We start from the raw sequence: 18,143 nt of genomic DNA on the forward strand, positions 1-18,143 counted from the left end.
GAATCCCTCAACACACCATGGATTCGACAAACGATGGCTCGTTTGGAACGAATTACCATTGTATGTTGAGGGACCACTGTATATATATATATATATATATATATATATATATATATATATATATATATATATAAACAAAGACGAGGTCCGGCACCAGGATTGTTGCAGATAAAAGCTTGCGTTATTTTATTGAAGATATTGCAATACAAGGCAGAACGTCTGGCGCGTTTCGCACGTGACCGTGCTTAATCGTAGACATACGATTAAGCATGGTCATGTGCGAAACGTGTCAGACGTTTTGCCTTGTACTGCGATATCTTCAATAAAATAATGCAAGCTTTTATCTGCAACCATCCAGGTGCCGGACCTCGCCTTTGTTCTTGTCTAATAATAGGCTGGAGGCGGTACCAGCCGGTCCACGGCACAGGTGGTGAGGAGGGCATGTATGTGGTGAGCGGCTCATACCTTGATACAGAACTCATTATAGTCCTAAAGACATAGATCCAGGTAACGTGCAAGATTACTGGTTGCAGAGTTTGTACATGAAATAATAGGACATCCAGGAGGTTTGGTAAGTGATTTGTGAATATTTGGTAAAAAAATAAATAAATAGAAGTTTGGTTTGTGTGAATGAGATGGTGATACTTACAGTACTTATAAGCTGGTGTATGCTCCACAGGAAGTTGTGTAGTTCTTTCCAGTCTGACCACAGTGCTATTTGCTGACACCTCTGTCCATGTCAGGAACTGTCCAGAGCAGGATAGGTTTGCTATGGGGATTTGCTCCTACTATGGTTAGTTCTTGACATGGACAGATGTGTCAGCACAGAGCACTGTGGTCAGACAGAAAATAAATTAAAAAAGAAAATAACTTCCTGTGAATCGCTTATACAGCAGCTAATAAGTACTGGAAGGATTATGTTTAAATAGAAGTAATTTACAAATCTGTTTAACTTTGTAGCACCAGTTGATTAAAAAAAAATATTTTCCAGTAGAGTACCCCTTTGAGCAGTAGTGAGGTTATGCTGGGAGTTGTAGTTTCACTCACCATAACTGTAGAACTGACAAGCGACTACAGCTCTGATAGGACATAGAGAGCAGAATGTACAATGATATCAGTGACTATAGGTGACGTCTTCTCTATAGTCTTCCCTTATCTAATTCGGATGGTACATACCGCCAAGACTTGTTCCAGCTAAAACTTCTCTCTGCAGAATGTGACGCCCAGACGTCTCCTCACTATGTCAGCGCATTCTCATCCTCTATATGAAAACAAGTATTATTATAAACCTGCCAGACACTGTATCCTCTAAATATAATACTACTATACACTATACTCTTTGATTATAAACCTTCCATACACCGTACCCACTGAATATAATACTACCACACAATGTACATTCTGAATATAATACCAACACATACTGTACACTCTGAATATAAATCTGCCACATACTGTACCCCTGAATATAATACCGCCACACACTGTACCCTCTGAATATATTAATACCACATACTGTACCCTCTGAATATAATACTATCACACACTGTGTCCTCTGAACATAAATCTGCCACACATTGTACCCTCTGAATATAAATCTGCCACATACTGTACCCCTGAATATAAATCTGAAACATACTATACCCCTGAATATAATACCGCAACACACTGTACCCACTGAATATAATACTACCACATACTGTACCCTCTGAATATAATACTACCACCCACAGCGCCCTCTGAATATAATACTACCACAAACTGTGCCCTCTGAATATAAATCTGCCACATACTGTACCCTCTGAATATAAATTGGCCACATACTGTACCCCTGAATATAAATCTGCCACATACTGTACCCCTAAATATAAATCTGCACATACTGTACCCCTGAATATAATACCGCCACATACGGTACCCTCTGAATATAATACTACCACCCACTGCGCCCTCTGAATATAACACTTAGAGATGAGCGAACTACAGTAAATTCAACTCATCACAAACTTCTCGGCTCGGCAGTTGATGATTTTTCCTGCATAAATTAGTTCAGCTTTCAGGGGCTCCCGTGGGCTGAAAAAGGTGGATACAGTCCTAGGAGACTCTTTTCTAGGAATGCATGCACCTTTTCCAGCCCACCGGAGCACCGGAAAGCTGAACTAATTTACGCAGGATAAGTTATCAACTGCCGAGCCGAGAAGATCGTGACGAATCAAATTTACTGTAAGTTCGCTCATCTCTAATAATACTACCACAAACTGCGCCCTCTGAATATAATACTACCACCCACTGCACCCTCTGAATATAATACTACCACAAACTGCGCCCTCTGAATATAACGTTGCCATACAGTGCACCCTCTGAATATAATACCACAACCGCAGTAACACCCCTCAACATCCGTTAGCTGATGCTATTACCACGGGAGGGGGGTATTGGTGGTGTTGCTAATGGATGATGGGGGTGCTACTACTGGGGGGGTGTTGCTGGAGGATGATGAGGGTGCTACTGGCCAGCAGTTCCCCCACATTAGGTAGGTAGCAGTTTCCCCACATTAGGTAGCATCTTTTCCCCACATTAGGCAGCATAGATTCCCCACATTTGGTACCAGTTCCCCCACATTAGGTAGCACAGATTCCCCACATTAGGTAGAAATTTCCCCACATTAGGTAGCACAGATTCCCCACATTAGGTAGCACAGATTCCCCACATAAGGTAGCATAGACTCCCCACATTTGGTAGCATAGACTTCACACATTTGGTAGTAGTTTCCCCACATTAGGCCGCAGGATCCCTTGCAGGTTCCCCACAATGGGTCAAAGTCTCCCCACATTAGATCGCTGGTACAACCCCCCCCCCCCCCCCACACACACACACACACACACACACACACACAAATAAAAAAAAAACATACAACACAGAGAGACACACACACAAACTCACACACAGTCAGAGAGACACACACTCACACACAGTCAGAGAGACACACACTCACACAGACACACACACAGAGTCACACAGTCACACACACACAGTCACACAAACACAGAGTCGCACAAACACACACAGAGTCACACAGTCACACACACTCAGAGAGTCACACATACACAGAGTCACACAGTCACATACACACGGTCTCACACACACAAACATAGATAGAGACAGACAGAGAGTCAGACACACACACACTCACCCATCCAGCGCAGCGTTCCTTCTCACCGGGCGCCCTGCGAGTGACGTAACTGACGTCCTCCTATGCGGCCATGCGGTGTGACGTAAGGCCGGCGCAGACGTGGGAGCGGAGGCCGGGCACAGTGCTGGTGAAGGTGAGGGGGGGGTGTGATGACGGACGGGCGCACAGTGCAGGTGAAAGGGGGGGTTGCTGACGGACGGGCGCACCGCACACACAGCGCAGGTGAAGGCGGGGGGGGGGGGGTGCTGACGGACGGGAGGCTGGTTGGGCAAAGATGGGGGGTGTCGGTGTAGCTGAGGAGGGGGGGCTGGGTGCTGCGGAGGGTCTTGGTGTCACCCCCTTAGGTTGGTGTCACCCGGTACGGGCCACACCCCCTGCACCCGGGTCGCAACGCCACTGTTGCCAGGCAGAAAGTGCCCTAAAACATTGCAGCTTGAACCCTAGTTGGTGGCGGATAAGTCACGCAAGTTATCCAGCATTCAGAGTTCAAATACAGCAGCGTGTGGACCATTTTTAGGCCAAGGCAGGTCATCTGATCAGGCCTTGTTCAGTCAAATGTATCACCTAGTGTCAGTCCCTTCGGGATCCATCCCTCATTCATCTTAAGAAAGGTGAGGTAATCCAGACTTTTTTGACCAAGGTGACAATACCTCCTGCTGCACTGAAGGTCCTTTCTGACAGGACACTTGAAGCGGGACAGGCCAGAAGTTTGAGCGCAAATTGGGATAGCTCAGGCCGCAGGTCAAGCCAGCAAAACCAGTAGTCAAGGGGTTCATCACTCCTCAGAGTGTCGATATCTGCGGTTAAGGCCAGGTAGTCTGCTACCTGTCGGTCAAGTCGTTCTCTGATGGTGGACCCCGAAGGGCTTTGGCAATGTGTAGGACTTAAAAAGCTCTGCATGTCCTCCATCAACAGCATGTCTGTACAGCCGGCGTGTTCGTGGGAGGAGGATTACTTTCACCTCTTCCCCTGTTAGATGCCTGTTGTGCTGTGACATGACCCTTATATGCTGTGAACAGCATACTTCTTAATTTATTTTGGACCTGCTGAATCCTTTCCGCCTTGCTGTAATCCGGTAACATGTCAGGCACTTTATGTTTATACCGGGGGACTAGTAGCGTGGACACCCAGTACAGGTCGTTCTCCTTCATACTTTTTATACAAGGGTCCTTCAACAGGCACGACAGCATGAAAGACCCCATATGCACAAGGACGGATGCCGAGCTACTCATGTCCCGTTCCTCGTCCTCAGAGATGTCAGGGAAGGTATAATCTTCTTCCCCCCAGCCACGTACAACACCACAGTAACCAGATAGGTGACAAGGAACACCCTGGGATGCCTGCTGTGGTTGGTCTTCCTCCTCCTCTTCAAAGCCACATTCCTCCTCTGACTCCTCTTCCTCACAATCCTCTTCCAGCGTTGCCGCAGGTCCAGCAAGCGATGCTGATAAGTCTGTTTCTGGTGGTGATGGTGTCCACAACTCTTTCTCTTCATGTGCATCTACTGCCTGATACAGCACTCTTTGCAGGGCACGCTCCAGGAAGAAAACAAATGGTATGATGTCGCTGATGGTGCCTTCGGTGCAACTGACCAGGTTTGTCACCTCCTCAAAAGGACGCATGAGCCTACAGGCATTGCGCATGAGCCTCCAGTAACGTGGCAAAACAATTCCCAGATGTCCTAGCACCCCGGTCATAAAAATATTTGTTGATGGCTTTTTCTTGTTGGAGCAGGCGGTCGAACATTAGGAGTGTTGAATTCCAATGTGTCGGGCTGTCGCAAATCAAGCACCTCACTGGCATGTTGTTTTGCCGCTGGATACCTAACAAGTGCACCATGGCCGTGTAGGAACGCCTGAAATGGCCACACATCTTCCTGGACTGCTTCAGGGCATCCTGTAAGACTAGGTACTTGAGCACAAAGCGTTGTACAATCAGATTACACACATGTGCCATGCACGGCACATGTGTCAACTTGCCCAACCTCAATGCCGCCAACAAATTTGTTCCATTGTCACAAACCACCTTGCCGTTCTCCAGTTGGTGCGGAGTCAGCCACTGGTCCACCCGTGCTCTGGGTTTACAGGAGCGCTGGTGCGGTGTGACTCTCTGCTTTGAGGCAAGTCAATCCCAAAATGGCGTGACACTGCCGTATCCGGGATGTGGAATAGCACCTGGGGAGCTGGGGGGTTGCCGGTGATGTGGAGCAAGATGCAGCAGTGGAAGAGGACTCGGACGAGGATGTTATGGAAGAGGATGGAGTAGGAGGAGTAGAGGAGGTGGCAGCAGGCCTGCCTGCAAGTCGTGGCGGTGTCACCAACTCCTCTGCAGAGCCATGCATCCCATGCTTGGCAGCTGTCACCAGGTTTACCCAATGAGCAGTGTAGGTGATATACCTGCCCTGACCATGCTTTGCAGACCAGGTATCAATGGTCAGATGGACCCTTACCCCTACACTGTGTGCCAGACATGCCATAATTTCCTTTTGCACAATGGAGTAAAGGTTGGGGATTGCCTTTTGTGCAAAAAAAATTTGTCCGGGTACCTTCCACTGCAGTGTCCCAATGGCTACAAATTTTTTAAAGGCCTCAGACTCCACCAGCTTGTATGGTAAAAGCTGGCGGGCTAGCAGTTCCGATAAGCCAGCTGTCAGATGCCGGGCTAGAGAGTGACTTTGAGACATTGTCTTCTTGCGCTCAAACATCTCCTGTGGGCAGATGAGCAGGAACTGCTCAAGGCGAGAGAAGGAGAGGCGGATGGTTGAGAGGGGGCAAGGAGGGCAGCAGTGGTTGACCTGGCTGAAGATGCTGGACCAGGAGGAGGATGGCGGCTTTGACTTTGTGTGCTGCTTGTACTGACGTGTTGATCCCATAGGCGTTTGTGATGTGACATCATGTGCCTTTGCAAAGCAGTTGTGCCTAGGTGGGTGTTGGACTTCCCACGACTCAGTTACTTCTGGCACAGGTTGCAAATGGCCTCGTTGTTGTGAGAGGCAGACACACACAAAAAATGCCACACTGCTAAGCTCTGCGATGACGGCATTCTGGTGGTGGCAACAGCATGCGTTGATTGGTGTCCCGTCTGGCTGACCCCGGGTGCCGATGCATGCTGTCTGACTGTGCCACTAGCTCCTTGCGACGACCTCCCCCTGCTTCCAACTCGTCTCCTCCTCCTCTCTGTCTCCCCATCTAAACTTTCCCCCTCTTCTTCTCTTCTAGCTGGCACCCACGTGGCATCCATGGACACATCATCAACATCCCTCTCTTCACATCCCTTGCCGCCAGATCCACGTCCACTTGTGGGACTGTGCGGAAGAACCAGAGAGATCTCCCTCTAAATTTTGTTAAGATGCCTATTCCCAAGGGTGAGTCCCGTGCCCTCACCCATGATAACCTGTTGCTGGTCAGGTATAAGGATAAGAGGGGTGTCCTTATACTCACCACTATTCATGGGAATGGCAGCACCCCTGTCCCTGTGGGAGGTACCGTGGGACCGGTCCTCAAGCCCGATTGTATTCTGGAGTACAATCGGTATATGGGGGGAGTTGATCTCTCAGATCAAGTCCTCAAGCCATATAACGCCATGCGGAAAACACGGGCATGCTACAAAAAAGTTGCGGTCTACTTGGTACAGGTTGCCATGTACAACGCTTTTGTACTATCCCAGTACGCTGGCAACACAGGGACATTCCTCCAGTACCAAGAAGAAGTCCTAAGGTTCCTGATCTTCGCTGACCGGGAAAGAGCAGGCCGGACTTCCCAAGGGTCTGGAGTTATAGGCGCCAGAAAAAATGCAGAGACGGAAGGACACCACCTATCAGTGCAACACTTGCCCCGATAATCCGGGCCTCTGCATAGGCTGCTTCAGGGAGTATCACACTTTCATGGAGTACTAATTTTTCCCTTTTCATTTCAATTTTCCATAATTTGAACAATGTACCAAGTCCAGAGTACATTCAAAATTGTTAACCCCATAAATCACTAAATTGCAAAAAAAAATCTGGAAAAAAAACCTGATAAGACCTCTGGGGGTGTTTTTTCAGAAATGGGTCATAGGTCACTGACTCACTATCATCGGGGACTTTTTATGTTGCCTTAATTGCGCAGCGCTCTCTCTCCACCTGAGCGGGTGCGCATTTTAGGCAACTGGTTAGGGACGGCCACACACATCACATTCCCAGAATGATGATTCAGAGCATAGGGTTTGGGGAGGGCATAGTTTTTTTTAGTTTTGGCTATGCTCTGGGTCATCATTCTGGGAACATATGCTGTTTTATTATTTTATGATTTATAGTTTTCTGGCCCACTGTACCCCATATTACGGGCCTCTGTACCCCATTTGTCTACCCCAGTTACGGCCCGTTGTCCCCCATAGCGTTCCCCTATTTTAGGGCTCAGTGCTCCCCCCATTAACGCTCCTTGAGGAGGGGTCCCACATCCTGGCTGCTATAATAAGCTCAAGGCCTCTGACTGACCTCCCACTCCAAGACCTGGTGTGCACCCACGGAGCGAAAATCATCAAAAATCAAGGTACCGTATATACTCGAGTATAAGCCGAGTTTTTCAGCACGATTTTTCGTGCTGAAAACACCCCCCTCGGCTTATACTCGAGTGAACTCCCCCACCCGCAGTGGTCTTCAACCTGCGGACTTCCAGAGGTTTTGAAACCTCCGGAGGTCCGCAGGTTGAAGACCACTGCGGCCTTCAACATCATCCAGCCCCCTCTCACCCCCTTTAGTTCTGAGTACTCACCTCCGCTCGGCGCTGGTCCGGTCCTGCAGGGCTGTCCGGTAAGGAGGTGGTCCGGTGAGGAGGTGGTCCGGGCTGCTATCTTCACCGGGGAGGCCTCTTCTAAGCGCTTCGGGCCCGGCCTCAGAATAGTCACGTTGCCTTGACAACGACGCAGATGCGTCGTTGTCTAGGCAACGGCTCTATTCCGGGCCGGAAGCGCGGAGAAGAGGCGCCCCCGGTGAAGATAGCAGCCCGGACCACCTCCTCACCGGACCACCTCCTTACCGGACAGCCCTGCAGGACCGGACCAGCGCCGAGCGGAGGTGAGTACTCAGAACTAAATGGGGTGAGAGGGGGCTGGATGATGTTGAAGGCCGCAGTGGTCTTCAACCTGCGGACCTCCGGAGGTTTCAAAACTACAACTCCCAGCAAGCCCGGACAGCCGATGGCTGCCCGGGCTTGCTGGGAGTTGTAGTTTTGAAACCTCTGGAGGTCCGCATGTTGAAGGCCGCAGTGGTCTTCAACCTGCGGACCTCCGGAGGTTTCAAAACTACAACTCCCAGCAAGCCCGGACAGCCGATGGCTGCCCGGGCTTGCTGGGAGTTGTAGTTTTGAAACCTCTGGAGGTCCGCAGGTTGAAGACCACTGAGGGCGAATGATGAGAAGAGGATGATGAAGGGGGGGGGGGTGTGGGGTTGATGAAGGGGGGTGGGGATGATGAAGGGGGGGGGGTGGGATGATTACAAGGGGATGATGAAGGGGGGATGTGTGGGATGATAAGGGGATGATGAAGGGGGGATGTGTGGGATTATAAGGGGATGTGTGGGATGATGACAAGGGGATGATGAAGGGGGGATGTGTGGGATGATGACAAGGGGATGATGAAGGGGGGGATGTGTGGGATGATGACAAGGGGATGATGAAGGGGGGATGTGTGGGATGATGACAAGGGGATGATGAAGGGGGGATGTGTGGGATGATAAGGGGATGTGTGGGATGATGACAAGGGGATGATGAAGGGGGGATGTGTGGGATGATAAGGGGATGTGTGGGATGATGACAAGGGGATGATGAAGGGGGGATGTGTGGGATGATGACAAGGGGATGATGAGGATGTTAATGACAGGTCTGGATGATGACAGGGGGGGATGAGGTATTTCCCACCCTAGGCTTATACTCGAGTCAATAACTTTTCCTGGGATTTTGGGTTGAAATTAGGGGTCTCGGCTTATACTCGGGTCTGCTTATACTCGAGTATATACGGTATGTCCTTACTCCAAAAAAATGTATTTACAAATTTGGGGGGGGGGGGTCTTTTCTGCTATTAACCCTTGTAAAAATGTAACATTTTGGAAAAAAAAAAAAAACATTTTAGTGAAAAAAAATATATATTTTTTTACATATGCAAAAGTCGTGAAACCCCTATGGGGTATTAAGGCTTACTTTACCCCTTGTTACGTTCCTCAAGGGGTCTAGTTTCCAAAATAGTATGCCATGTGTTTTTTTTTTTGCTGTTCTGGCACCATAGGCGCTTCCCAAATGTGACATGTCCCCCCCATTTCAGCAAAGTTTGCAAATGTGACTCTTTCTCTTCTGAGCATTGTAGCACCCCTGCAGTTCACTTCAGGTCCACTTATGGGGTACCTCCATTCTCATAAGAAATTGGGTTACAAATTTTGGGGGGTCTTTTCTGCTATTAACCCTTGCAAAAATGTGAAATTTGGGGGGAAACACACATTTTAGTGAAAAAAACACAAACATTTTTTACATATGCAAAAGTCGTGAAACCCCTGTGGGGTATTAAGGCTCACTTAATACCTTGTTACGTTCCTCAAGGGGTCTAGTTTCCAAAATGGTATGCCATGTGGGTTTTTCTTGCTGTCCTGGCACCATAGGGGCTTCCTAAATGCGATATGCCCCCCGAGCACAATTTGCTCTCAAAAAGCCAAAAATTACTCCTTCTCTTCTGAGCATTATAGTTCGCCCATAGTGCACTTCAGGTCCACTTATGGGGTACCTCCATACTCGGATAGAAAACCTTTACATTGCACAGATCTGGGATTGCACAGATCCCTCAACATACAATGGTTTCAACAAACGATTGTTCATTTGGAACGGATTAATATTGTATGTTGAGGGATACCTGTATAATAAACTAAAACTTACATAAATTGGGTATCTTTGTAACTGTATGGACCTGCAGAATAAGGATAAGGTGTATTTTTTTACCGAAAAGTGCACTGCGTAGAAGCAGAAGCCAAAAATGGCATTGTTTTTTCAATTTTTTTTTAACACATGACCTGCATATTGACCTATGGGCTTCTTGCTCAGCCCCCATTTATAAGAGGGTCAGCCATTACAATCACTCTCTACCAGCACAAGATCTCTGAGCTCTTCTACCATCACTCTAGCTGTGGAAAAGTGGAGACCAGATGTCTCAGTGCTAGTGTCCAGCTACCTGGAAGGCCTCAAATCTACAGTCACTTCAAGTAAGTCAAGTCTGTGTCTGCTGCCACTACCTACAGTCTAGTCAAGCCTAAAGTCAAGAATCTACAGTCTGTTACAAGTATAATTAGTCCCAGCAAGCTGCTGGGTCCTTCCGTGTTTCTGGCCAACTCTCTGGGATTCTGGCCGAGCTGTAGAGACTATAACAACTGTCTGACCTCAGTAAAGCCTCCGTTAAACCATAACCCGGTCGTGCACTAGCCATTGGGATAGTGGAGATATCATTTGGGTGGTTCCTGATACACCCCCAACCCCTCCCCCCCCCCCCCCCCCCCCCCCCCCCCGCAAAAGAGGGGAAAAAAAACACTCTGGCGTAACAAACATTAGGGGTTAATAACACCTTGCCCCTGAGGTTAATACCATCCACCTACACCGCTACACCCCGTGGTCCCGCCATTCATTGTGGTTCACCACACTACCACTAGAGTGGTTACTATGCTTCCTGGCTGACCAAAACATCAGCCAGGAACCATAGGAACTGAGAAGTGGTATGTGGTCATCATCTGCAGAACCACTTCTTTATTGTGGGCATCTTGCTAATTACTTTAATGTCCATCTGTTGTCTGTTCCATTTGCACAACAGCATGTTAAATTCATTGTCAATCAGTCAGTGGCATACCAAGGGGGGGGGGGGGGGGGGGCGGCCCGCCCCGGGTGCCACTCACAGGTGGATGCCAGGGGCGGACTGACTGGCCGGTCCGATTGGATGTCGTCCAAGGACCCGACCGGGTTAAGGGCCCACCACCGCTGCCGCTGCTGAGGATCCGGGACACTCCCCAGATCCCCAGAAGACATCGCTGCCTTCTCCGGTATGTGTGATACACAGCTGCAGCTTACACAGAGGAGACATGACCTCCGTCCCCACGCAGCACGCAGTACAGGCACTGATGACGTCACTCATCGGCACCTGTACTGTGTAGGGGAGAAGACGTGGGCCCCTTCTGCTGAGGAGAACCATGCGTGGGACATCAGGTGAGCATACATATATATTTTGTTTAACTCTGCATATACCTATACGGAAGAGGGGGAGGGGGGTAACTCTGCATATACCTGTGTGAAAGAGGGGGGGGGGATGTAACTCTGCATATACTTATGGGAAAGAGGGGGGGTGTTTCTCTGCCTATACCTATGGGAAAGAGAGGGGGGTGTAACTCTGCCTATACCTATGGGAAAGATGTGGGTAACTCTTCCTTTACCTATGGGGAAAGTGGGGAGGAGGAGTAACTCTTCCTATACCTATAATGAAAGGGGGGTAACTCTGCTTATAACTATGGGGAAAGGGGAGGAAGTGGGGTAACTCTGCCTATACCTTTGGGGAAAAGGGGGTGGTAACTCTGCCTATACCTATGGGGAAAAGGGGGGTAATTCTGCCTATACCTATGGGGAAGAGGGGGGGGGTAACTCTGCTTCTACCTATGGGGAAGAGGGGGGTATCTCTGCCTATACCAATGGGGAAAGTGGGGAGGAGGGGGTAACTCTTCCTATTCCTATGGGGAAAGGGGGGTAACCCTGCCTATAACTATGGGGAAAGGGGAGGAAGGAGGGGTATTTCTGCCTATACCTATGGGGAAAAGGGGAGGGTAACTCTGCCTATACCTATGGGGAAGAGGGGGGTAATTCTGCCTATACCAATGGGGAAGAGGGGTGATAACTCTGCCTATACCTATGGGGAAAGGGGGGGGGGGGTAATGCTGCCTGTACCTATGGGGAAAGGGGGTGGGGGGACTCTGCTGCATATACCTAAGAAGAAATGTGGGTGAACTCTGTTTCAATAATTATTGGGGAGAGGTTTTAACTCTGCTGCCTATACTGATGGGGAAGGGGGGGTTAAGTCTGCTGTCTATACCTACAGGGAAAGGGGGGGGGGGGGGGTAACTCTGCTATCTATACCTACAGGGAAAGGGGGGTTAACTCTGCTGCCTATACCTACAGGTAAAGGGGGAAGCGGGGGGAGTACCTAACTTTATACCTGGATGCCTGACTACTTACCTACATACCAGGCTATCTAACTACCTACATAACCAGCTACCTAACTATGTACATTCCTGGCCTACATGGCTGCCTAACTACCATGCTAGCCCCCTACCTACCTGGCTTGTCACCTAACTATAAATCTGGCTTCCTGATCTACCTACCTAGTTTCCTATTTACCCAGCTACCTACCTGTCCTTTTACTTTGAAGGACACCAAGGAGGGCATTATTACAGTTTGTGGGCCTATAGATGGAAAGATTGTGTAGAGGAGGGCACTGAAACAATGCCCTCCTCTACACAGAGTCTGAGTCTGACATGTTTGTCCTGCAGATGTTAAGAAATTCCCATGGCGGTCTTATCCAGACCGAGAAGATGTTGCAGAACTACAACCCCCAGCATGCCTAGAAAGTCTCAGCATACTGGGGGTTGTAGTTTTGCAACATCTGGAAGGGCACAGTTTGGAGATCACTAAACAGTGGTGTCCAAACTGTAGCACTCCAGATGTCAATTCAAAGCATGCCAAGACTGTCCAGGCATGCTGGGAGTTGTACTTTGGCAACATCTGGCCCTTCAGTTGTTGCCGAACTACAGCTCCCAGCATGCCTGGGCAGTCTTGGCATGCTTTGAAGTTTTGCAACATCTGGAGGACTACAGTTTGGAGACCACTACACAGTTGTCTCTAAACTGTTCTCCTTCAGTTGTGGCATAACTATAACTCCCAACATGTCCTTCAGCTGTCTGGGCATGCTGGGAGTTGTGGTATTGCAACAACTGGAGACACACTAGTTGGGAAACATTGTATTTTTCCTAACTCAGTATTTCCCAACCTGTGTGCCTCCTTCTGTTGCAAAACTATAACTCCCAGCATGCACTGACAGACCATGCATGCTGGAAGTTGTAGTTTTGCCACAGCTGGAGGCACACGGGTTGGGAAACACTGAGTTAGGAAACATACAGTGGTGTGGAAACACTGCGGTATTCTGTTACTCAACTCAGTGTTTCCCAGTCCCAACCAGTGTGCCTCCAGCTGTTGCATATCTACAACTCCCAGCATGCACGGTCTGTCAGTGCATGCTGGGAGTTGTAGTCCCCCACCAACCCCCTCCCCAACATTAATGTACAGGGTACATTCACACGGGCGGGGGTTTACAGCATGTTTCCCGCTAAAAGTTTGAGAGAAACACACTGTAAACCTCCGCTCGTGTGAATGTACCCTAAAAACACTACACTTCACTAACCCAAAATAAAGAGTAAAACATTACATATACACTACACCCTTACACTGTGCCCCCCCCCCCCAAAATATATATAAAAAAAACGTCTTGTACGTCAGATTTTAGAAAACGGAGCCTACAGCTGTTGCAAAATAAAAACTCCCAGCATTGCCCGACAGCCATTGACTGTCCAGGAATGTTGGGAGCTTTGCAACAGCTGGAGACAACCTGTTTGGGGAAAACTGACATACAGTATTTTTAGTAGAGGAAACAAGTGTAATGCTTGCATCCAGGTCCACCTCTATGAAAATCCCTAATTTAGGCCTCAAATGCACATGGCGCTCTCTCACTTCGGAGCCCTGACGAATTTCAAGGCAACAGTTTAGGGCCACATATGGGGTATTTCTGTACTCAGGAGAAATTGCGCTACAAATTTTTGGTGGCTTTTTCTCATTTTACCCCTTATGAAAATGTAAAGTTGGGGTCTACACCAGCATGTTAATGTAATTTTTTTTTGTATAACTCTTTATTTAAAGAATATTGTATTTTAATACAGAAGAAAAATACGACATATGTACAGTGAGCATGAGCACTTTACAATATATAAAGTGAAATTTGCAACCTTATATATAAAGGAGAAACACTGTAGAGATGAAGTAGGAGGAGAGAAAGGGAAAGAAAGTAAAATGAAAAGAGAAATAATGATGAAATAAAAAATTTAAATAAAAAATAAAAGAAAGACTATAAAATAAAGAGAGAATCTCGCATGGCCATGGCGCATCAGTGGTTATTCAGAGAATCATCATAATCCTCCCAAAGCCTTCATATCTTCTGAAAGAAGTGTAATTATTATTATTTTTTTTTCTACACCAACATGCTGGTGTTGCCATATACTTTTCATTTATATAAGAGGTAAAGGGAAAAAAAGACCCCCAAAATTTGTAACACACTTTCTTCCAAGTACGGAAATACCCCATATGTGGGCATAAAATGCTCTGCGGGCGCACAACAAGGCTCAGGAGTGAGGGCGCACTATGTGCATTTGAGGCCTAAACTGGTGATTTGCACAGGGGTGGCTGCTGATTACAGTGATTCTGAAATAAACGCAAACAAATAAACACCCACATGTGACCCCATTTCGGAAACTTCCCCACTCATGGAACGTAACAAGGGGTTTGGTGAGCATTTACACCCCACAGGTGTCTGACAGATTTTTGGAACAGTGGTCCGTGAAAATGAAGAATGTAATTTTTCATTTGGACAGCCCACTGTTACAAAGATCTGTCAAACGCAAGTGGGGTGTAAATGCTCACTGTACCCCTTTTTTATGTTCCTTGAGGGGTTAAGTTTCCCAAATGGTGTGTCATGTGGGGTGTTTTTCGCTGTTCAGGCACCATGGGGTCTTCCTAAATAGGACATGCCCCCCAAAAACCATTTCAGCAAAATTTGCTTTCCATAAGCCCAATGCTGCTCCTTCCCTTCTGAGCCCTCTAGTGCACCCGCAGATCACTTTACATCCACATATAATATATTTCCTTACTCGAGAGTAGTGGAGTTTCAAATTTTGGAGGACATTTTCACCTATTACCCCTTGTGAAAATAAAAAAATTGGGGTAATATCAGCATTTTAGGGAAAAAAAAATATTTTTTCATTTTCACGTCCAACTTTATTGAAAATTCGTCAAACACCTGTGGGGTGTTAAGGCTCACTGTACCCCTTGTTACGTTCCTTGAGGGTTGTAGTTTCCAAAATAGTATGCCATGTGGGGTGTTTTTTTTTTTTTTTTTTTTGCTGTTCTGTCAACATGGGGGCTTCCTAAATGCAACATGCCCCCCAAAAACTATTACAGCAAAATTGCGCTACAAATTTTTGGTGGCTTTTTCTTCTTTTACCCCTTATGAAAATGTAAAGTTAGGGTCTACACCAGCATGTTAGTGTAATTGTTTTTTTTTTTTTTTTTACACCAACATGCTGGTGTTGCCCCATACATTTCATTTTCATAAGAGGTAAATGGAAAAAAGACCCCCAAAATTTGTAACACACTTTCTCCCAAGTACGGAACTACCCCATATGTGGGCGTAAAATGCTCTGCGGGCGCACAACAAGGCTCAGGAGTGAGAGCGCACTATGTGCATTTGAAGCCTAAACTGGTGATTTGCACAGGGGTGGCTGCTGGTTACAGCGGTTCTGAAATAAATGCAAACAAAAACAACCACATGTGACCCTATTTCGGAAACTTCCCCACTCATGGAACTTAACAAGGGGTTTTAGTGAGCATTTACACCCCACAGGTGTCTGACATATTTTTGGAACAGTGGTCCGTGAAAATGAAGAATGTAATTTTTCATTTGGACAACCCACTGTTACAAAGATCTGTCAAACGCCAGTGTGGTGTAAATGCTCACTGTACCCCTTTTTTATGTTCCTTGAGGGGTGTAGTTTCCAAAATAGTATGCCATGTGGGGTGTTTTTTGCTGCTCTGGCACCATGGGGTTTTCCTAAATGTGACATGCCCCCTAAAAACCATTTCAGCAAAATTTGCTCTTTAATATCCCATTGTCGTTCCTTCTCTTCTGAGCCCTCTAGTTCACCCACAGAGCACTTTACATCCACATATGAGGTATTTTCTTGCTCGAGAAAAATTGGGTTACAAATGTTTGGGGATTTTTTCTCCTTTTACCCCCTTGTAAAAAATAAAAAAAAAAAAATAAATATGGGTCTACAAGAATATGTTAGTGTAAAAAATGCAGACTTTGATTTTTCTCCTCCACTTTGCTGCTATTCTTGTGAAACACCTTGTTAAAGTAGAATATGTCACGTAAAACCAATCTCGGAATCAGAATGAAAGGTAAAAGCATCTCAGAGTTATTAATGCTTAAAGTGACAGTGGTTTGAATTGCAAAAAATGCTCTGGTCCTTAGAGTCAAAATGGGCTCGGTCCCCAAGGGGTTGAGGGGGTGTAATTGGGGGGAAGGAGGGGGTGTAATTAGAGGGGGGGTGCCAAACAAATGGTCCGCCCTGGGTTCCAAATGCTCTAGGTATGCCCCTGCAATCAGTGTTGCTTCCTGAGTGGACAGTGGGATTTCACAGAAGTGTCATTGATTTGGAGTTACATTGTGTTATTTGAGTGTTCCCTTTATGTTTTTGAGCTGTGTAGTTCTTTGCTTTTGGGATGAAATGAACATAAGAGAACTGATGAAGCAGATTGCCTCACACTATTGTGCCTAACACATGAGATTCCACTTATATCCCTCCAAGTAAACAGGTACCAGCCCATTAATCTAACAGATTTGAAAAACTGGAAGCGCCTGGAAATGTTTTAGATCTAAAAGTTATAACACAAATATCATCCGGTCTGGATGAAGCCTCAGAAGCATTTACTGCATTCACAATGAGGACTGAATCCATCAGCCTCATCTCCTGTCCTCTGGGGACCTCTAGTGGTGGTTTGTAGTATAGTTTCCATCTGTCTTCACGTAAACTCACTGCCAATCTTCATATCCTATTAACCCCTGCAGTGACCTTTCAGGTGTTTTGTCTTTGATCAGTTCACTTTGTTGTTACATCAGTAATTATTCTATTTAGAAACATTATAATTGAGGCTTTGAAGCGCTAATATTAATCATCTGAACAGAATAGAAAAAATATATAGTTTCCCACCAAGGATTAAACCGAGATCTCTCTAGTGTTGCTCGCGAATATTCGCAATACGAATTTTATTCGCGAATATCGCATATTCACTGATATAGCGCTATATATTCGTAATTACGAATATTCGTTTTTTTTTTGTTTTTGTTTCACAGTACACATCACAGTGATCATCCCTCTCTGCTTCCAGCTTGTGTGGTGTAAATAAGGCTCTAATACTACTGTGTGAGACTGGTATGCGAATTTTCGCATATGCAAATTTGCGCATATACGAATTTTGTATGTGCTAATTTTCGCATATGTTATTTTTGCATATGCGAAAATAAAACGAGAATATTACGACTATACGAATATTCGCGAATATATGACGAATATTCGTCCATATATTCGCGAATTCCAATATGGCCTATGCCGCTCAACACTAGATCTCTCCTGTATCGACGGGATCCCGGTCGGCGGCTGTAACCATCAGTCTGTGCACACGGTTGGTTCCCTGTGTTATTTCATACATTTTATCCTACAGCCCAGTACACACTACTGATCTCCGCACAGCAGCTTTATCCCCTGTACATCTGATCAGAGGAGCCGCATCATCTATTTACTGGATGTTTTATTGATTTTCATTTCTGCCTTTTACCATCCAGTGATCCAGTTGTATTTTACCCCTTTTATTTGTTTTCTATTTTTATTACATTGTACATTTATTGTTTATATGGATATATAAGAAAGTTACTGTCAGTTCTAGTCCCAGGAAGATCTCATCCCCCATAGACCCCTGATCACACCCAGCAGATTATTACCGCAATAACAATCAGGGGCCGGAGGTCTAGGAGAGAATTTCCCGGACGATCTCTGCAAATCTATAAACGATCAGGTATA

Source organism: Hyla sarda, unplaced genomic scaffold (genome assembly GCF_029499605.1).
Source record: "Hyla sarda isolate aHylSar1 unplaced genomic scaffold, aHylSar1.hap1 scaffold_1590, whole genome shotgun sequence".
NCBI classification, from domain to species: Eukaryota; Metazoa; Chordata; class Amphibia; order Anura; family Hylidae; genus Hyla; species Hyla sarda.